Source organism: Bidens hawaiensis, unplaced genomic scaffold (genome assembly GCF_021521415.1).
Source record: "Bidens hawaiensis isolate Kalapana, Puna unplaced genomic scaffold, B.hawaiensis_p1.1 tig00043404_1, whole genome shotgun sequence".
Lineage (NCBI taxonomy): Eukaryota > Viridiplantae > Streptophyta > Magnoliopsida > Asterales > Asteraceae > Bidens > Bidens hawaiensis.
Genome location: NW_027497683.1, coordinates 16,110 through 38,831, shown reverse-complemented (window position 1 = coordinate 38,831; position 22,722 = coordinate 16,110). Strand labels below are relative to the sequence as shown.

At 37.9% G+C, this 22,722-nt stretch overlaps 1 pseudogene across 1 annotated transcript; it reads left to right on the top strand.

The window, feature by feature from the left end:
• The first annotated feature begins 4,261 nt into the window (after positions 1–4,261).
• Positions 4,262–22,091, top strand: LOC143594245 (myosin-17-like; annotated as a pseudogene). Its single transcript, XR_013146297.1, has 37 exons — positions 4,262–4,340; positions 5,185–5,313; positions 5,389–5,532; positions 5,601–5,746; positions 5,823–5,979; positions 6,060–6,118; positions 6,213–6,372; positions 7,643–7,792; positions 7,865–8,001; positions 8,291–8,456; positions 8,509–8,609; positions 8,678–8,735; positions 8,827–8,928; positions 9,020–9,057; positions 9,149–9,275; positions 9,353–9,523; positions 9,621–9,752; positions 9,835–9,944; positions 10,014–10,074; positions 10,644–10,821; positions 10,904–11,109; positions 11,201–11,320; positions 11,393–11,491; positions 17,460–17,821; positions 17,892–18,009; positions 18,112–18,168; positions 18,774–18,854; positions 18,954–19,124; positions 19,521–19,676; positions 19,757–19,963; positions 20,040–20,177; positions 20,745–20,815; positions 20,882–20,981; positions 21,064–21,177; positions 21,261–21,341; positions 21,424–21,506; positions 21,588–22,091. The product of XR_013146297.1 is annotated as a myosin-17-like (transcript).
• The last annotated feature ends 631 nt before the right edge of the window (positions 22,092–22,722 follow it).

The following is a 22,722-nucleotide window of genomic DNA, read 5'->3' as shown; positions in this document are numbered from 1 at the left end:
CCCGCCTTCCAACTTCCCTTTAATTGATGTGGATACTGAAGCTGTATACGACCAAGCAGTGACTCAGTATGCCGCCTTCCCGCATCCGGTGGTGGAGAAGGTAAACGAAGTTGCCGCTGCTGATGATGGGCTAGCTATGCTTAAAGCTTTCCTTGAACCGCCACGCTCTACTGATGGTGCTGGTCCAAGTGGAAGTGGCCCTGAAGCTTGATCCTGAAGATCCCTTCCCACTGTTAGGATAGGTTTAGCTTGTATAGATTTATATTCTTGTAGGCGGGTAGTTATCCGGCCCTTGTAATGAATATTATGAAATATAAATCTTTGTGCGTGTAAGACCGCTACTTTCACTGGATTACTTGCTTTATAAACGTTATATGACTTGCTCATGCATACTTTAGTTTAAATTAGCAATTTTCCAAGTGTTTAAAATAAGTTAACCTTTGAACGTGGTAGATAATAGGTTAAAGTTTTGCTTCCTCTTTCGTGATTGTGCGGGTAGGACCGTCACTTGCACTTAGTAGGATGGCTAAACTTTTACCTATATCTGACCTGCGTGGAGGTTTTCCTCATCCTTTTAGAAATTTCTGTGTTTAGAATAAGTTAACCTTTGAACGTGGTAGATAATAGGTTGAAGTTTTGCTTCATCTTTCGTGATTGTGCGGGTAGGACCGTCACTTGCACTTAGTAGGATGGCTAAACTTTACCTACATCTAACCTGCGTGGAGGTTTTCCTCATCCTTCTGTTAGAAATTTTCTAAAGTATTTTAAATAAGTTAACCGTTCGACGCGCGGTTGTCAATAGGTTCGGTTTCCTCTCATGATTTGTGCGGTTAGGACCGGCACTTTCATTTAGTTGGATAACCAAAGTTTACCTATGACTGTCCTGCGTGAAGGTTTGCCGTTTTTTGGGTTTATGCGGGTTTTGCCGCCTTCCCCACGCAACGACTTTCCACGTAATTATGCGGTGAAAACCGGCATATCAGTGTTGAATAAATTAGCCGTTCGACGCGCGGTTGTTAATAGGTTAGTGTTCAGTTTCCTCTATCATGATTCATGCGGATAGACCGGCACTTTCATTTAGTGGGATGACTGAACTTTACCTTTAACTGACCTGCGTGAAGGTTTGCCGTTTTTTGGGTTTATGCGGGTTTTGCCGCCTTCCCCACGCAACGACTTTCCACGTAATTATGCGGTGAAAACCGGCATATCCGTGTTGAATAAATTAACCGTTCGACGCGCGGCTGTTAATAGGTTAGTGCTCAGTTTCCTCTATCATGATTCGTGCGGTTAGGACCGGCACTTTCATTTAGTGGGATGACTGAACTTTACCTTTAACTGACCTGCGTGAAGGTTTGCCGTTTTTTGGGTTTATGCGGGTTTTGCCGCCTTCCCCACGCAACGACTTTCACACTTATGTATGCGGTGAAAACCGGCATCTGTGTTGAAAGTTCATAAGTATAAATGTAAAATCATCAGCGTCGATGTTCTAAGGAGAATCATTTCCATTAGAAGTGGCTCTGGGCCTTTTCTTTACAAATTTGGAATTGATCTACATGCAAAATGTGTAATTGAGCTCCCTTCCATGTTGTTGGGATGGGAGTGCCATCGAGCCGATATGCACCTGGTTCGGGATCTCGTTGTTTACGCAGTATGTAGTCTCCAACATTGAAGCTGCAATTTTATTCGTGTTTTCCTCAACTGGGGTTCTACACGCATCAGCCTGCTCAGCGTTCATTGCGCCACGAGGTGCGCGAGCGTCCCATCTCTGACAAATGCTTCGACCATGTCCTTTACGTCTGTGCATTCTTCAGTGTTGTGGCCTTTTGTCCTGTGAAAGTCACAATATTTGCTCCGATCAGCATTGTGACGATGTCGGATTATTGGAGCCTTTGGCCATGGGAGCTCCTCAGTGGCGAATATCTCGGTGACGCTTTTGGTGAGTGGCGTCCATCTGGAGTTCTGGTTCGACTGTACGTTATCCCTTCCGCCTAACCGATGTTGCAAGCCGGATGAGGTGTCAAAGTTTACCCTTGACTGCCAAATGCCTAGCTTCCGCTTTTTGTTTAGTCGGGCGGTAAGGACGTTGTCTTCTCTTGTTTTCTGGGTGTAGAGGTTTGTGCTCTGGGGGAGATCTCTACCCAGTTGCTTCTCCGTTTCCGCGAAGCGTTTAGCTGCTGTCATGATGGCATCCTATGTGGATGGCATGCCATCTTTACCCGTTAAGGTGCGGATGAGCTCTGGGTCTTTCGCGCCCTGGATGAAAGCAGCGCGAACAAGATCTTCGCTAATATTACCCAAACTTAGCTTCTTTGAGTTGAAGCGAGTGATGAAGTCTGGCAAAGATTCATCTTCCTCTCGAATGCATTTGAGGATTGTCCATTGCTCTTCGGTATACTTTCTTTGTTGGCTGAAGTGTTGGCTAAACTTCTGTTGGAAGTCTGCCCAGTCGTAGATGTGGTTGACCGGTAGACGATCGAACCACGCTCTAGCTGGCCCAACAAGCGTCATTTGGAACATGTAACACCACGTAGGTTCCGTCCAATTACTGACGGTTGCCCCCGCTATGAATCTGTTTAAATGATCGTCTGGATCAGATATACCATCGTAAGTGCCGATGTTGGACATCTGTTTGGCACTTTTCGGGGCGATTGCTTCCGCAATGTCCCTTGCAAATTTGGACGTTCCCGCATTTGCTACAGTTGGTCTGAATGTTTTGGAGAAGTCACGTGGGTTTCCACCCGCGTTTTTTGGTTTGAAGGTTTCTCCAAAACGCCTTCTCGGTTCGGAGTCCGTTTCCTTACGCTTCCCTTTCGCCCTATGACGAGGGTTTGCGTCACTATCGGATTCCTCCGAATCATTGTCCAAGTATTCTTCGAATTCCTCAGGTTGTTGGAGTGAACGTAAGCGTTCATCCAACTCAGCTTGGAATTCTTTTTGACGTGCTTCCGCCCACGCTTTGACTTCATCGAGCGTTTGGCGGGGGAGCCTCGTTCTATGTCTCCCTAACTGGGTATCGGTGAATCCCAGTGAGCGATTATTTACTGCACTTGCCCCAGCTTGGGTAACTGGGGTAGTGTTCGTAAAATTTACTGCACTTGCCCCGGCTTGGGTAACCGGGGTAGTGTTCGTAAAAACTGTGTAGTCGCCGGTATCCCCCCCAGTAGCTGGGGTTGTGGTTACCGGAATTTCTTTAACCATCTTTCCAGAAGTTTGAAAAAACCGAAAAGAAATGAAGTTCTAGCTTTTATGCACGGATGGCGCCAATGAAGAAACACTAATCGGCCCCGGGCAGATTACGGATAATCTGGGGGTTAAATAGATGTTTCCCACGAGGGGTTAGACCCGTCAAAGATGGTTCTTCTGATAACCTGCAAAACAGACACCGTGAGCTCGTCACTGAGAATGGGGGGGGGGGTTCCTCCTTGTGACCACCCTCCGGCGTGAGAATCAGACTAGATTGCTCTTGAATATAAGTGTATATTAAGAGATTGCTAGAGCAGATATCAGGTATAATATGTAAGATACAAGATAGTATATGATAAGATGATAAGATGAGATGATCATACCATTTGGGGTATTTATAGCCGAAGGTAGGTTTCCAAGAAGGTATAGCCGGCTGAATAGTATTCCTGTTCTACCAACTGTGGCCTACGCACGTGCCATGCTGGTAGTTGGTGGGTAGGCAGCGGCTGACAGTGACCAGGCCTGCTGTGTACTATTCCTTTTCCACCAACTGCCGGCTGTGCACGTGGTATGACAGGAGTTGGTGAGTAGGCAGCGGCTAATAGTGACATACAGTACAAGAGCATGCTGCTCGCCATACTGTTGTCAATGAGCTGTCGTATCTCTGGTCAGATCTTTTGCCCATACCTCGTCAGGTACAGTACAAAAGATCTTCCCGTATCGTATGGACTGGCTTATTTGGGCGGGAGTATTCCCCCTCCCGCCTTTGTGCGGGATTGTTCCCGGCTTTGCTCATTCCTTCAGGTGACAACTGAATTATTGAGAGCTAAGTGCCTTGTGCGTGTAGCCTTGCTGCGCGGGTGGCCTTCCCTGATGGCTTGTATCCGCAGCTGCGGGAACAGGCGGAGTACTTCACCATTGGGAGGCATTTCCTGCGGGAACAGCTTGCGTACTGCGCGTAAGGACGTCACGTCTCTGAGCATGGTGGGTCCTGCGGATACAGTTGGTTTCTGCGCAGACGTCTCTCTTCAAGGTGAGTCCTGCGGGTCCAACTGGGCTCTGCTGGGACCTACCTCTTCAACAACTAATTTGTGGCTTCTTCAACTGGTTCTCCATTTCATTGATGTGAAGAATAAGAAGAAGATCATAATTTAATGGTATGCTAATAATACTAATAATAATATTTGTGTTTATTATTATTATTATTATTATTATTATTATTATGCTGAATTATTTGAATGATTACTGGTCCAATTTGGTTGGTTGATTGTGTGTTGGTGAAGTCAAATCTGTTCAACCAGCTTTCCAATTCTTTCAATCTTGTTTTCTTCCTTCAAATATGTTGATTATATTATATTAGGTTTCTGCTAATTTTAACTTTGAATATTATGTTTTTTGCTATTATATTGTGGATGTATGTTGAAATTGGCTGTTGTTAATTAGAGGGGATAATTGAGCAAAACCGGCAACTAGAAAAGTTGTTATTAACACAATCTAGGGTTTTGTAACTCATATAATGTATTGTAGGGGTGTAAATTTAAGACGAGCTCAGCTCATATTGACTTGCGAAGTTACGAGAGCTCAAGCTTGCTCGTGACACACTTTTTCAACCTTGGGCTCGGGTTTCGTTAGTTTAGATACATTTTTTTAATTATTTCTATATATTTTGGGAAAAACCTTAAACGAGCCTAACCTTAGCATAAGCTCGTGTAGCACCTTAAACGAGCCAAAGCTCGGCTCGAGCTCGGTTGTGCAGTGTGAAATCAATACATATAAGTGCAAAAGAGGTAAAACTAAAAAAAATACACAAGGCTCGATCATGGGCACGATAACTAAACAGGCTCGGACTCGGCTCGGACTCGGCTCGTTTGCACCCTTAGTTGTATATAACATTTAATACAACATTTAGTTTGTTATTATTGTAACTAAGTTCACTACTTCAATTTCTAGAGTTTACATTTTATTTCTTTTATTTGTGTTGACAAAATATAACACTTGCAGGCGGCTCCAGTTAATATTATTGTGGGGTCACACGTTTGGGTTGAAGATCCTGCTTTAGCATGGATCGATGGCGAAGTGACCCGAATCAATGGGCAAGAGCTTCATGTACAAACCACAAAGGGAAAAACTGTAAGTTTTAAACATTTTTTCATTTCCATCTTGCAAAAACTAAGTTGACTTTGATTTGACTTAATTTGACTGCAGATTGTTACAAATGTCTCGAAAGTGTTCCCGAAAGACACCGAAGCTCCTCCGGGAGGTGTAGATGATATGACACGTCTTTCATATTCACATGAACCAGGAGTGTTACAAAATTTGGCAACTAGATATGAACTTAACGAGATTTATGTGAGATTTCACATTTCATTATTCTTAAAAAATTTATCGTTAACATATTTCTTTTATGATTTTTGTAGACATACACTGGAAATATTTTAATCGCTATAAATCCGTTTCAAAGATTGCCTCATTTGTATGATACACACATGATGGAACAATATAAAGGAGCTGGATTCGGAGAACTTAGTCCACATGTTTTTGCTGTAGCAGATGTTGCATACCGGTATATACTAATATATTATGAAACTAATAATGTTTTGTAATGTTATATTAATTTTTTACTTTTTAAAAAATATTAGGGCGATGATTAATGAAGGGAAAAGTAATTCAATATTGGTGAGTGGAGAAAGTGGTGCTGGTAAAACCGAAACAACAAAGATGCTTATGAGATACCTTGCACATTTAGGGGGTCGATCCGGTGTGGAAGGGCGCACGGTTGAACAACAAGTTCTTGAAGTAAGAATGAATTTACTTTATTGCCCCTGACATGTTGAGTCTAGAATTTTGTTATGTAATTAATGTGTACTCATTTGCAGTCAAATCCGGTACTAGAAGCATTTGGGAATGCAAAAACTGTGAGGAACAATAACTCGAGGTATATGATTGGTCTAAAGTTGCTACATTTATGATTCTTTTTTCTAGGAAACTAATTTTTTTTTACTGTCTTGGTTTTGTTATGGTGAAAATAGTCGTTTTGGTAAATTTGTTGAGATACAGTTTGATAAAAGTGGGAGGATATCGGGGGCGGCTATCAGAACGTATCTGCTTGAAAGATCACGTGTTTGTCAGATATCAGATCCCGAAAGGAACTACCATTGTTTTTATCTTCTTTGTGCCGCACCACCTGAGGTATATACATAGTTATCAAAGGCGCTAATCGCACTTAAGGCGCATAGGCCTCCCTTGGGGCCAAGGTGCAAAGCGCAAAAAAAGCGAGGGCCTGAGAAAGAAAAAACGCACCATAAAAAAGTTTAAAAATATATTATGTATATGAAAAACAATAAATTCTTTAATTAAAATAAACAAAAACTATTAGCCAGAGGCGGTCGCCTGTATATATGAGTCAACTACATATATGGTCCCTATATTTTTGATTTTTCTAAGCTTTTAGTCACGAGAATAGTCCCAAGTTTTCTAATTTTTTTCAGTAGGGTCGCATATGTTTTGGAACCAATTTATATGCCACACAAGTATGTATCTGGTTTTGTTTATACCAAATGTCCTATGACGAAAAGGACATTAAGAAGTTAATAATGTCTTTGATGTGGTGTCAATGTGTTATAAGTTTAAAGCAGTTGTCTTTTTCAGACACAGCTAAGGGCATTTTTATCATGCGGCATGTCTCTGACCGAAATTTTACAAATGAAACCATATGCATAGCTTAAAGTAGTTTTAATATATGAGTGGCGCGTAGGCTTGTAAACGAACCAAACAAACACGAATGGAGCATTTTGCGTTTGTTTGTTTAACTTTAACCTAACAAACGATCGAACACAAATAGCTAAATGAACAGGGTCTGTTCAACTGTTTGTCAACAATATAAAGAACGGTTGATGAACGTAAACGAATGAACATAACTGAACTAACAAAATTTCGCTAAACCTAGTTAAAAGTAACGTGGTAACAATGTGCCAGGCCTATAAATTAAGAAAACCAAATTAAGTTGCAATGGGCCAAAAATATTTAAATGAGTATATCAACGGACGTAAACCAATGAACTCCAACAAACGTAAACTAACAAACATAAATGAAAGCAAACGAATGATTACAATGAAAGGAATGTAAATGAACGTTCATGAACATAAGTGAATAAAGGAGACGTGTTCATGTTCGTTCCTTGATCTAAATGAACAAAATATTTTTTTTTCATGTTTGCGGTTTATTAAATTAACGCACATAAACGGACTTTCTGGCTTTCTGCTGAATGGTTCATGAATTGTTCATTGAACGTTCGGTTCGTTTACATGCCTAGTGGTGTGGCCTTGACATAAATATTCAACTGATTAAACTACCCTCTTCTTCTTCATCTATGAGTTTGAATTTTTATTTGTTTTTAAACTCATATTCATAAATTCAAGGAGTTGAGATTCAAAAAGAGCAATTTTATCTCAATTTGCAGGATAGAGAAAAGTTTAAATTGGAAAGTCCACAGTCATACCATTACTTAAACCAGTCAAAATCATATGAGCTTGAAGGCGTAAGCGATGCTCATGAATATCTTGCTACCAGAAGAGCAATGGACATTGTTGGAATCAGTGAAGAAGAACAGGTTCATATATATCTTATTATTATTAATATTATTATTATTTTTTTTATTTCTAACATTTCATATATCTTTCAGGATGCAATCTTTAGGGTTGTAGCTGCAATTCTTCATCTTGGTAATATTGAGTTTGCTAAAGGAGAGGAGATCGACTCTTCGGTTCTTAAAAACGAGAAATCTAGGTTTCATCTGAATGTGACAGCTGAATTGCTTATGTAAGTTAAATTTTTTTATTAATAATAATTTAAGTTATAAGTTCTATGTGAGTTTTATTTATTAACCAACATCTAATGAACAGGTGTGATGCTGCAATTCTTCATCTTGGTAATATTGAGTTTGCTAAAGGAGAGGAGATCGACTCTTCGGTTCTTAAAAACGAGAAATCTAGGTTTCATCTGAATGTGACAGCTGAATTGCTTATGTAAGTTAAATTTTTTTATTAATAATAATTTAAGTTATAAGTTCTATGTGAGTTTTATTTATTAACCAACATCTAATGAACAGGTGTGATGCTAAAAGCTTAGAGGATGCATTGATTAAACGTGTGATGATAACACCAGAAGAAGTTATTACAAGAACTCTTGATCCGGAAGCTGCACTCGGTAGTAGAGATGCTTTAGCTAAAACAATCTACTCTCGTTTGTTTGACTGGTAAAATCTGGTCAAATATGTAATCACATATTATTAATTTTATATTATTTTTTAAGAATATAATTTTGCAGGATTGTGGAGAAATAAACAAATCGATCGGGCAGGATCCGAATTCAAAATCACTAATTGGTGTTCTTGATATTTACGGGTTTGAAAGTTTTAAGCATAACAGGTAATTTTTTTAGAATACAGAATTTATTTTATTATAAAGAATTAACTTTAGTGATTTGTTTGAAATAGTTTTGAGCAGTTTTGTATCAACTTCACAAACGAAAAACTGCAACAACATTTCAATCAGGTTAGGTTTTATCGGTCACACTCGTGAATTAAATATATGAAATTTTTATGTGCTGATTTAAAAATGAAACGTATTCGATGAATCGATGCAGCATGTCTTTAAAATGGAGCAAGAAGAGTATACAAAGGAAGCGATAAACTGGAGCTACATAGAGTTTGTTGACAACCAAGATGTTTTGGATCTTATTGAGAAGGTATTATACATCCTGCTTGTTTGTATTTGTATAATTGTATGTAGATAAATTATTTTAACAAAAAGTTGAAAACTAATGAAATTTATTACAGAAACCGGGAGGAATCATTGCACTTCTGGATGAAGCATGGTATTAATCAACCCTATATATGTAGATTAAAAAACATTGGTTATAATTTATAAACATAAGTTATTAATGTTATTAAAATACTTAAATGCAGCATGTTCCCAAAGTCTACTCATGAAACGTTTGCTCAGAAGCTATACCAGACATTTCCAAGAAACAAACGGTTTATAAAACCGAAGCTTTCGCGTACTAGTTTTACAATATCTCATTATGCAGGGGAGGTATGCTATCTGCATTATTCTATAATTAAGTGTGAACATTTATTTAATAATGTTTTTGATTGAAATTTTTACTTCAGGTGACTTATTTAGCTGATCAGTTTCTAGACAAAAACAAGGATTATGTGGTGGCTGAACATCAAGATTTATTAACCGCCTCAAAATGTCCCTTTGTTGTTGGCTTATTTCCGCCACTTCCTGTAGAATCTTCCAAGTTTTCAAAATTTTCGTCTATCGGTTCGCGATTTAAGGTATAGTTACTATTTATTTCTCTTATATGTAACTAAATATAACAATTTTTTCATAAAAACATGTTATGAAAGTTGGATTTGTGTTTATTAATTGCAGCTGCAACTTCAGTCTCTAATGGAAACCTTGAGCACAACAGAACCTCATTACATTAGATGTGTGAAGCCAAATAATGTTCTTAAGCCTGCCATCTTTGAAAACCTAAATATTATCCAACAATTAAGATGTGGTGTAAGTATTTTTTTTTTAATATTTTTTTGTGTTTAGTTTTGAATTTATTTGTTACTTATTTTGAAATAACCTTTTAATGTAGGGTGTTCTTGAGGCAATCAGGATCAGTTGTGCTGGTTATCCCACGAGGCGAACGTTTGATGAGTTTCTTCTTCGTTTTGGTATTCTTTATCCTGATGTTCTTGACGGAAAGTACGGGTTTTAAACGTTTTTTTTTTTTTTCTTAATTTTCATTTTTCTAACAACTGCTTTATTGTGTAGATATGATGAGAAGGTTGCATGCCAGATGCTTTTGGATAAAATGGGATTAAAAGGCTACCAGGTAACATCTTTAAAAATTCTATTATTCGCTCATGAAGGAACACATAGGCATATTAACTTGAAAAGTAAAATTCAATATTCTTAAACCCAATCACCCAAAATAAATATAAATTCAAGTACTTGACATAACTATCTGAAAATACTTTTGACATAATAATCATAAACATAGTATAAAAATTAAGTTGATAAAAAGTTAAAAAATTAATAAAGTTAAAATGTTAGGATAATATACTAAAATGTATGAAATATAATATATATAAAATCTTTAATGACCAAACATCAACAAAGTAGTGTGAATGAATGTAAATTAACGAACATTAATGGACATAAACAAATGACCTTGACGGACATAAACGAACACAACTGCACAAACCCGACCTCTGTTTATGTTCTTTCATTTAATTAGTCGAACATGATTCCTTGTTCATTTTCGCTCATTTATTAAATAAACAAACACAAACAAAGTTCCTGTCAAACGGTTTGTTTACAGCCCTAAACGTAGTACTTCTGAGATGAAGCTTCAAGAAAGAAACCAAAATTTCTTACTGTAAGTTTTAACTACCTTTGCAGATCGGTAAAACAAAGGTATTTCTACGAGCTGGTCAAATGGCTGAGCTGGATGCCAGGCGGGCTGAGGTTCTTGGGAATGCAGCTCGAATCATTCAAAGGCAAATGCGTACTTACATTGCACGCAAAGAGTATATTTCAATACGCAAAGCTGCTATTCAGTTACAGGCTTGCTGGCGAGGTATCTTATTATCATTGTTATTGTTATTATTATTATTATTATTATTATTATGTGATTTATGTATTTGTTTAATTAATTACAGCTTTATCGGCTTGCAAGAAATTTGAGTTATTAAGAAGAGAAGCAGCAGCAGTGAAGATTCAAAAAGATTACAGGCGTTTTGTTGCAAGCAAATCCTATCAGACACTTCGGGCTTCTACTATTAATATACAAACAGGATTAAGAGCAATGATTGCTAGAGATGAGTTCAGACACCGAAAGCAAACTAAAGCTGCAATCTTTATACAGGTTCTCTAAACAAAATAAGTTATAATGTTTAAGTTAGTTTTAAGTTATCGTATGTATTATAATTTGTAAGTTGATTTTATGATGAATGCAGGCTCACTATCGTTGCCACAAAGCATATTCGTACTACAAGAGTCTTCAAAAGGCTGCATTATATACTCAGTGTTGTTGGAGGCGAAGAGTTGCAAGAAAAGAGCTTCGGTCGCTTAAAATGGTGTGTTTATGTTGTTAACTAACTTTTGAAAAAATTATGATATGTGGTGACTAAATTATTTGTAAATTTCAGGCTGCAAGGGAGACTGGGGCCCTCAAAGAGGCGAAAGACAAATTAGAAAAACGTGTGGAAGAACTTACATGGCGTTTGCAGTTGGAGAAACGTCTAAGGGTAAATTAGTAATTTTACTTGACTGTTCTCGCTAGGGGTGTGCAAGAAACCGAAAAAACCAATCCGAAATCGAAAAATCCAAACCGAAAAAAAACCGTCGTTTTGGTTTTATGTTTTTGTAAAAACCGAAATGACGGTTCGGTTTTGGTTTTGCATGTAATAAAAACCGAAAAAACCGAACCGAACTGAATTCCTAGTTTTTTGTTTTTTTTATATTTTATATTAAGTAATTTATAAGAATTTTATAAATATGTAACTCAAATATTTTTGGTAAAATATATAATACTCTATTATTTTACAATTAACTAAATTATTTATACCTAGATTCATTATTTTTTGCCAACTTTTTTTCGGCCTAAATTTTTCAAGATCAAATGGCAAAAACCGCAATAAACCGAAACCGAACCTGATACGTGCCCACGTTGCATGGCATTCATCCCATGTTCACAATTCCATTGTTCCTTGCAGTTAGAAATATTATCACATTGGTTTTCTTTATTTTATGTATTTTCTTTTTATTAGTGGGTTAGTGGGTTATTGCTCCATGATCATTTTAGTTATTGTATTTTCTTCTTTGTAAAGTCATACCTGGGGAGGCAGTTGTGACTCAACAAAGTCATACCTGGGGAGGCAGTTGTGACTCAACATCGACTACTAGTGACAGATATAGCCTTCAGAAATAAGCTGACTGTTCGAGAGAAGAAAGGTACACCTAGAATTCGATGGGGAAATTTGAAGGACGAAAATCTCCTACTGTTTAAGGATAAACTCATACTGCATACGCGGGCTCGACTAAATGGGGACTCAACTCATATATGGGAAGCTATGGAGACAAAGATCATTCAAGTAGCAAAGGAGACTCTCGGGGTCACAACATGAAAGACAAGTGGGCATAAGGAGTCGTGGTGGTGGAATGACGCAGTGCAAGACAAGATAAGGGACAAACAAGGATGTTTTAGGGAGCTAATGAGGTGCACGAATGAGGAGGAGCGAGTGGAATTGAGGGACAACTACAAAACGGCCAAGATAGAGGCGAAGAAGGCAGTGGCGGAAGCAAAGAAGGCGGCTTTTAAACGGATGTATGAACGTCTAGAAACAAAAGAGGGGGAACATGCTATGTTTAAGATTGCCAAAGCCAGGGAGCGTAGAAGGCAAGATCTAGGACCTGTGAAGTTCATAAAGAATACAGATGGGCATGTACTGGTCAAGGAGCAAGACATCAAGCTAAGATGGCAAACTTACTTCCACAATCTTTTTAACAATGGGAGAGCTTACCAAGAAGAACATGACAACACAAACTTTCAACGACAACAATCGAATAACTGCTACTGCCGACGGATCACACGAGAAGAGGTGAAGGCTGCACTTAGGAGGATGGGAAGGTCTAAGGCGGTTGGGCCAGACAACATACCCATCGAGGTGTGGAAGTGTCTAGGGGAGGAAGGAGTCATGTGGTTAACTACTCTGTTCAATAGTATTCTCAAATCAGGTAAGATGCCAGACCAGTGGAGGAGCAGCGTTGTAGTTCCTATCTATAAGAACAAAGGAGACGCCCAATGTTGTGGTAACTACCGAGGAATCAAACTACTAAGTCATACTATGAAGCTATGGGAAAGAGTGATTGAGGTTAGACTTAGACGAGAAACTCAGGTTACGGTCAACCAATTTGGCTTCATGCCGGGGCGTTCCACCATAGAGGCAATACACCTTATAAGAAGATTAATGGAAAAGTATAGGGAGAAGAAGCGTGATCTACATATGGTGTTTATTGACCTAGAAAAGGCCTACGACAGTGTGCCACGACAGGTGCTCTGGGAGTGCTTGGAGGGTAGAAGAGTACCCAAGAAATACATAGAGATAATTATGGATATGTATTCCAGGAGTGAAACAAGTGTCCGTGCGCCAGTGGGGGATACTGATTTCTTCCCTGTAGAGGTAGGTCTTCACCAGGGGTCAGCTTTGAGCCCGTTTCTTTTTGCGGTAGTCTTGGATGAGTTGTCAAAGTCGATTCAGGGGACTCTCCCGTGGTGCATGATGTTCGCAGACGATATTGTGTTACTTGCTGAGAAAAAACAAGATCTAAACATGAGGCTTGAGGAGTGGCGAACAACCTTAGAGACAAGGTTTAAAGATTAGCCGATCTAAGACGGAGTACCTACACTGTGATTTTGGTGGGATAAACGACAATGACGACGCACAGATCACCATTGAAGGGCAGGTGGTCCCGCAGGTAACGAAGTTCAAGTATTTAGGATCATTTGTACAGAGCGATGGGGAATTAGACATGTTGGGTTCGTAGGCCTTGTTGGCCCGGTTTATTATATGAAGTCAAAAGAGGAGACGAGTGTGGGCGGTCGGGCCCAAGCCCGGCCCGGTTTAGATTTCTTGCATAATAATTTACTAACCCTAGTTCAGTCTCTATATAAATAACATTATGTACTTGTAATATTGGTCACTCAATAAAAGAAATACCTAGTTGCCACCCGTGGACGTAGGTCAGTTTAGACCGAACAACGTTAAATCCTCGTGTTCGTTATTGCTTTCGTGTCGTGTTCAGTTGTGTGTGCGTTTAATCCTAACAAGTGGCATCAGAGCCTGGTTCTCGATTATACACACAGTTCCGCCGCCGCTGCTCCGCTGCTACAGTACCGCTGCCGCCGCTACCGCCGCCGCCGCTACAGTACCGCCGCCGCCGCTACAGTACCGCGGCCGCCGCTACAGTTCCGCCGCCGCTGATTAGGGTTCCGCAGCTGCTGGTTCGTTTATTCTGATCAGTTTCTAGTCCTTTTATTCCTTGGGTAGTTTGGTTGTTTGCTGTAATCAAAACTCAGTTTGGATAATGGCTGAGGACGGAAAGATCAAGATTGAGAAGTTTGACGGACAGAAGTTCGGTTGGTGGAAGATGCAGATTGAGGCACTACTTTGTCAGAAAGACTTGGATGTAGTGCTTGAGGATGAAAAACCAGAAAAGTTGTCAGAAGCAGATTGGAAGAAGTTAGACAAGAAAGCTAGGGCTTGTATTACATTGTCGTTGTCGGAAGATGTGGCGTTTAACGTCATGAAAGAAACCACAGCACGTGGTATGATGGACGCACTATCCAACATGTATGAGAAGCCTTCGGCAGCGAATAAGGTCTATCTTATCAGAGAGCTAGTGATAACAAGAATGAAAGAGGGTGGGTCAGTTACAACTCATATCAATAATCTTAATTCGATCTTGTCCCGCTTAGTGTCAGTTGACATTAAGTTTGATGATGAAGTTCAAGGCCTCTTGTTATTATCCTCTTTGCCCGACAGTTGGTCGCAAACAGTGACTGCAGTTTGTAGTTCGTCTACAAATATTACTTTCGATGGGATTCGAGATCTGATTCTGGGAGAAGATTCAAGACGCAAAAGTTCAGGTGAATCATCAGGCAATATGCTAGTCACAGAAGGTAGAGGTAGGGGAAAACAGCGAGGCAGTGGGAGCAGGAAGAGGAGTCAGTCTAAGACTCGTAAGGATATTGAATGTTGGGGTTGTAAAGAGAAAGGACACTTCAGGAATCAGTGTCCGAATGGTAAGAAAGAGGTGAACGTTACAGAAGACGACACAGATGACGGGGTCAGTAGTGATGAGGCTTTGGTTTGTAGTGTTGAGAGTAGCGTTGATGCTTGGGTGATGGATTCTGGTGCATCGTTTCATGCCACTCACTGTAGTGAAACGATGAAGAATCTTAAATTTGGGGATTTTGGAAAGGTTCGACTAGCGAATGATGATATTTTAGAGGTTACAGGTATGGGAGACGTTGATTTGATAACTTCAGCCGGTACTTCTTGGACTTTGAAAGACGTGAGGGTTATTCCAAGTTTGAAGAAACGTTTGATTTCAGTTGGGCAGTTGGATGACCAAGGGCACGATGTTAAGTTCGGGAATGGGCAGTGGAAAGTAGTCAAAGGGAATCTCGTTGTTGCTCGTGGAAAGAAAATTGGTTCATTGTATATGGTCGGCATGTCATCGAAAGGAGTGGATCCAGTTTTGGTGAAAGACAAAATCCGGTTCACAGAATCTCGTGGGCAGAAGAAGGTTCGTTTTGCAAGTAACAAACCCAGAGCCAAAGTGAAGATTCAGGATGAACGAGCTAGGAAGGTTAAATCAGTTGGGGGACATCGTGACAGTGGGAGCACAGGTCGTGTTTCAGTTACAGTTCCAGGTCGACAGTGGATTAAGAAAACCAGTATTCCAGCTGTAAAAGTCTCTCCAATGAATTACTTGCTGAATATGGAGAGTGTTTGTTCTCAGGTTATCTTAGGATCCGGTAGTTCGTTACAGTGGGAGCCGGTAGGGACAGAGAATGGGTCAGGGGCAGTTTCAGCCGTGACTGACGTGTTGGAGCTCCGGGGAGCTTCAACGGGCCTTCAGGTTAATTGATGAGAAGGCGGTGGCAACTAGAAGAAGTTTAATGTTCAGATTACAGAAGTACAATCAGGAGTGCAGACGAGAGTACTCAAGGCCTCCGAGTGGGAGATTGTTGGGTTCGTAGGCCTTGTTGGCCCGGTTTATTATATGAAGTCAAAAGAGGAGACGGGTGTGGGCGGTCGGGCCCAAGCCCGGCCCGGTTTAGATTTCTTGTATAATAATTTACTAACCCTAGTTCAGTCTCTATATAAACAACATTATGTACTTGTAATATTGGTCACTCATTAAAAGAAATACCTAGTTGCCACCCGTGGACGTAGGTCAGTTTAGACCGAACCACGTTAAATCCTCATGTTCGTTATTGCTTTCGTGTCGTGTTCAGTTGTGTGTGCGTTTAATCCTAACAAGACAGTGATGTGACCCATCGAGTTCAGGTAGGATGGTGTAGATGGAAAGCAGCCACAGGTATATTGTGCGACAAGAGTTACCCGACTAAACTAAAGGGAAAATTCTATAGGGTGGCAGTTAGACCTGTAATGCTTTATGGAACCGATTGTTGGGCCATCAAGAAGGCACAAGTGCGGAAGATGGAGGTAGCAGAAATGAGAATGCTACGTTGGATGTGTGGGCACACAAGGCTAGACCGAATAAGAAACGCTGTGTTTCGCGAGAGATTAGGGGTGGCGAACATAGCAGACAAGATGAGAGAGTGGAGATTGAGATGGTTTGGACATGTGAAGAGAAGACAGACGACGAATCCTGTTAGATCCGTAGAAAACATTACTATAGCGGGGAGGAGGGGTAGAGGACGACCGAAATTGACTTGGGATGAGAGGATTAGGCACGATTTGATAGACCTAAACCTCTCCGAGGACATGGTTGAGGATAGGAATTCGTGGAGAAGTAGAATTAAAGTTAAGGATTTTTAGGGAGAATTGAATACCTTAGGGCTTAGACTTAACTTATTTAGGTCACATACCATAATGGATTTCCCTTACATATATTATTATTATTATAATTATTATTAGTTTTTATATAGCTGTTAAACTGTGATCTTATTATTAATATTATTATTATTAGTAGTAGTTTTTATAAAACTGTTAAACTTTGATTTCCTTTATTTTGCTTCATACACATGTACTTAGAGCCGAGGGTCTCTCTAGAAGCCACCTCTTTATTCCTTTGGATAGAGGTGCCGTGTGCCTACATCCCACCCTCCCCAGACCCTACTTATAGCTTTGCTGTCGGTGGGACTCTACTGGGTATGATTGATTGATATATTGTCTTCTTTGTAAGCCTATATAAGGTTGCATACGTTGTTGGATTAATTAAGAAGATTATTGAAGTAAATTACTATGTCTTGTTCTCTCTATTTCTTTGGAGTCTAACCCGCTCAAAGGGTCACTATCTTGGGAGATTAGCCATCTCGAATCGGCTTCTATCAGAACCAAAACCAAAAGGAAAACCGAACCAAAATCGAAAAAACCGCACCAAACTGAACCACGCACACCCCTAGTTCTCGCCTATTGGCTGATTTGTTTTAATTCAGACTTGTGATGTAACTTCTTACAGAGTGAATTAGAAGAGACAAAAGCTCAAGAAACTGCGAAGTTGCAGGATGCTTTACGTATGATGCAAGTTCAAATAGACGAAGCGAATGCTAAAGTAGTTAAAGAACGCGAGGCAGCACGTAAAGCTATTGAAGAAGCACCACCGGTTGTTAAGGAGACACCTGTCATTATTCAAGACACCGAAAAGATCGACTCTTTGACTGCTGAGGTTGCAAGTTTAAAGGCGTTGATGTTGACTCAAAAACAAGAGACAGAAGAGGCTAGAAAGTCTTTATTAGCAGCTGATGCAAAGAATGCCGAGTTAATGAAAAAGTTCGAAGATGCCGAGAAAAGAGCAGAACAGCTTCAAGAATCTAATCAAAGGTTTGATTTTGATACACTTGATTGTTTGTGATGATAAAGTATTAATATATTTATAATTATTATATAACAGGCTTGAAGAAAAGCTATCTAATATGGAATCCGAGAATCAAGTACTTCGCCAGCAAGCACTCGCCATGTCACCAATTGGAAAGTCCATCTCTTTAAGGCAAAGAACAATGATTATTCCGGTACCATACAAAATAAATTTATAAGTTTATTTGTTATTCTTGATGTATAGTTTATAGGCATTATTAATTTGTTATTATTATTATTTTTTTATGAATGTACAGAGAACTCCAGAGAATGGAAATGTTCAAAAAGGAGAAACAAGGGTGGTGGCGACACCTGTAAGAATATTTAATGTTATTGAAATAGACTTCCTAAACATATTAAAAAATGCAAAAATTGATTATATATATATATATATATATATATAGGATCCTAAGAGAACCCTTTTAAAATTGAGAACTTTGAGAACCATTTTGAGCCACAAAAAAACCTCTAAAAATATATTTAAAAAATTATAAAACAAAAAAAAAACAAAAAAATTTAAAAAGTAAAAAACCAAAATTCTTATATTTCATTCCGGTTTAAAAAAAAAAGCCTTCGTATTATACACGTGTATAATTTCATTTAATCCCTAGTTACGTAATGTACACTAATGTACATTATCATTTACCTTAAATTGTACATATGTGTATAAAAATAATACATGTATGTACATATTATACATATGTGTATAACGAAGCTAAACCGAGACTTTTTTTTTGAAATTGGGATGTTAAATAAGAAATTTGATTTTTTACTTTTTTCATTTTTGCGTTTCTTTATGTTTTATGATTTTTTTTAAAATTTTGGGTTTTTTGTGGTCTAAAATGATTCTCAATTTCAAAATAGTTCTCACATGATCCTGATCATATATATATATATTTATTTTTTTAATGTTTATCAGGACACAACACATGCTTTATCAAATACAAGAGAGCCCGAGTCTGAGGAGAGACCACAAAAGTATCTCAATGAAAAACAACAAGTAAGTGACTATGATCATTAATTATTCTGATTTATGCTCATAAAAACAAATTGATACGTTATCAATATTATGCTTCTTTTTTTTTAATAATTTTAATAGGAGAATCAAGATCTACTTATCAAGTGCATTACACAAGATCTAGGGTTTTCAAGTGGCAAACCGGTTGCAGCTGTTTTGATATACAAAAGTCTTCTTCATTGGAGGTCATTTGAAGTTGAAAGAACCACCGTGTTTGATCGTATAATTCAAACCATTGCTTCAGCTATAGAGGTGACTGCTTCATATATTTACACTTTTGCCATTTTAGCAACCAACCTTAAATTAGGCGCACGATAGAAATCAACTTAAATTTTAGGTACCTGTAAACGAACCGCTAGCAGTCCCGTAAGTGAATCGAACGTTTAGTGAACTGTTCGGTGGGAGGTTCATTTATTTAATAAACGAACAAACATGAATGAAGTTTTTTGTTTGTTTAGTTAAACGAATGCACGCGAACACATGTCTTGTTGGTTCATTTATGTTTGTGAATGCTCGTTCATTTAAATTTGTTTATGCTCATTTATGTTTGTTAGTTTAAGTTTGTTCGTTTTTGTGTTTGTTAATATATATTTATTTAAAAATTTAATTTTCAACAAGTCAACTGACTTTGAATCTTGTGTGATGAAGGTCCAGGATAGTAATGACGTGTTAGGCTACTGGTTATGTAACACTTCCACTTTACTCACTTTACTTCAACACACACTTAAAGCAAGCGGGGCCGCTCATATGACCCCACAAAGGCGACGATCATCATCAGCTTCACTTTTTGGAAGAATGTCACAAGTATGATCATCATAAATATATATATTCCATTTTTCATATTATTAGTAATATTTTTTTCTAATAAAGTTTAAAACTTTCAGGGGTTACGCGCATCTCCTCAGAGTGCTGGCCTTTCGTTTCTCAACGGTCGAGTGCTCGGTAGACTCGATGATCTTCGCCAAGTGGAAGCAAAATATCCAGCTTTGTTGTTTAAACAACAACTTACTGCGTTTCTTGAGAAAATATACGGAATGATACGTGACAATTTGAAGAAGGAAATATCTCCATTGCTTGGATTATGTATTCAGGTAAAAGTTTGACTCGAGTGAAATATCTTAAAGGAAGTAATTATAAGATGAAATTAATATAATTTACTGAATGCAGGCTCCAAGGACATCACGTGCAAGTTTAGTTAAAGGGCGGTCACAAGCTAATGCTGTTGCTCAACAAGCGTTAATTGCTCATTGGCAGAGTATTGTTAAAAGTCTTGATAATTATCTGAAGACAATGAAAGCAAATTTTGTAAGTTTTATATCCTAAAAAGTACAATTTAGGCTTGTAAAACGAACCAAACGAACATGAACGGAGCATGTTTGTTCGTTTAACGTTAAGTGAACAAACGATTGAACCCGAATAATTAAACGAATGCGGTTTTTTTCCTTGTTTGTTCATTTAGAAATATAGTGCATTCGTGTTCGTTTGTGTGTGTTCATTAACACTACAAACGAACTGTTCACGAACATAAACAAACGAACATAGCTAAAATAGATGAGCGTACATAACTAGCTAAAGTGTAATATGCCTAAAAAAATTAATGACTATCAATGAACGTAAACGAACAAACTTAAATAAATGTAAACTAGCGAACATAAATGAATGTAAATGAACGAACAAATGAATGAGCGAGTCAACGAGACATGTGCTCATGTTCGTTCGTTTATTTGATAAACAGACTTCTTTCTTAACGGTTCATAAACAGTTCACTGAAGGTTCATTTCATTTACAGGCCTAGTAAAAATAACCGCGTCAAATTTGTTCTGGTTTCTTATGTTTAAAAATATTTATATCATGTGCTTTCTGGATTTACAGGTGCCTCCATTTTTGGTGCGCAAAGTATTCACACAGATATTCTCATTTATCAATGTTCAGCTATTTAACAGGTGAGACGAAAGCATAAATAATTAAATGCTATATATTATTTCTGACCATTTTTATTTTTTATTTAGTCTTCTGTTGAGACGCGAGTGCTGCTCGTTCAGTAATGGCGAATATGTAAAATCAGGGTTGGCTGAACTTGAACAATGGTGTTGCTATGCAACTGAGGAAGTAAGCATTAACCCGAGTGTTTTAATATCATACTATAATACATTTTAATATTACGCTTTACTAAAATATATTTTATTTTCAGTATGCAGGCACTGCGTGGGACGAGTTGAAGCATATTAGACAAGCTGTTGGATTTTTGGTTATTCATCAAAAGCCCAAGAAAACTTTGAATGAAATAACCAACGAACTTTGTCCGGTAAGATTATCTTTTAAAAAATATATAAACATAGTATAAAGGATGAATAAATTTTGATTTGTTTTTTTCTTGGTTATGTTCAGGTGCTTAGTATACAACAGTTATACAGAATTAGCACGATGTATTGGGATGATAAGTACGGTACACACAGTGTTTCTTCAGAAGTAAGTTGCTTTATTATTATTTTTTTGTGGAATTTATTATAATTTCAATAAATCCTAATTTGTTTTTATTTTTGGTAATTAGGTCATTTCAAGTATGAGAGTTATGATGACAGAGGACTCGAACAATGCTGTTAGCAGCTCGTTTTTACTAGATGACGACTCCAGGTAAATTTACAAAACTTAAGACACATTAATAATGGTTTTCTATAGTTACTAATATTTGGGTTATTTTTATTATTATTGCAGCATACCATTTTCGGTGGACGATATATCCAAATCTATGCCGCAAGTTGAAATAGGCGATATCGAACCTCCACCGTTGATTCGTGAAAACTCGGGTTTTGTGTTTTTACATCAACGGACCGAATGAAAAGATGCATACATGTCAATACAGTATCTTTTCGGTTTTATTTATTTCGGTGTGCAATACATTTTTTTTTTCGTTTTCTCAGGCTTTTTGGGTTTTTAATAGTGTCTGGGGTTCAATTTATTTTGTACTCCTTTTGAGCCTTTGGGTTGGGTTGGAATGGGGTGATTTATTACTATTATTATTATTTATTAGTTATGGCAATTCATAATATTGCCAAAAGTGTGTGATGTTATTGGTTTTGAAATATTTTTGTATTTATAGATGCAAATTGTTAGGTGACAATTTGCAAGTAGTGTCATCAAAACTGTATAACTTCATTTTGTATACTGTATATCATACCTTCATTTGTAGATCTACTTTTGTGTTAAATTTTATTTTTTATATTAGGGTTATAACCCTTTTGTATATTTTACCTTTTTATGCATGTTGTAGACTAGAGAACCAGTTTTTATGTTTGTATGGAAATTTTAACATGGTTTATTACTTGGTTGTATAAATTGTCTAGGTGTTTGTAACTATTTATCGAGTTTTCATTGTATAAATTGAAAGTCTTCCAATCTTTGTAAGCTCGTGATATGATCACGCAATCTCCTATTTGGATTAACAAAAATCTTGCGGGATAGTTTTAATATTTAAATATCATTATCTGTTTATTTTTAATTGTGTTTGATTTGGATTTGAAGTTTTTACTTTGTTCATGTTCAATGTTTCGGTGTTCTCATTATAATAAGAAAGAATTATTATTTTGGGTTTATTTTCTCTTCTCTTGTGTTACTGGGAAATTGACGGTTTAGGAGTTTGCATGATCATATCAGCCCGCAAAAAGGGTGGGTGGGGTATCGAGTCAGAACAAGTCATGAACAATGAGTTTGGATTAAAATGAGTTTTAACATGTTAGATTTTTTGTTACTAACATAACGGCAACACACGAATAAACATAACATGACATAGTTAGTGATGAAGAATAATCATCTGGATCTGTTGTGCCGTCATATTTGCCCAAACCACTTG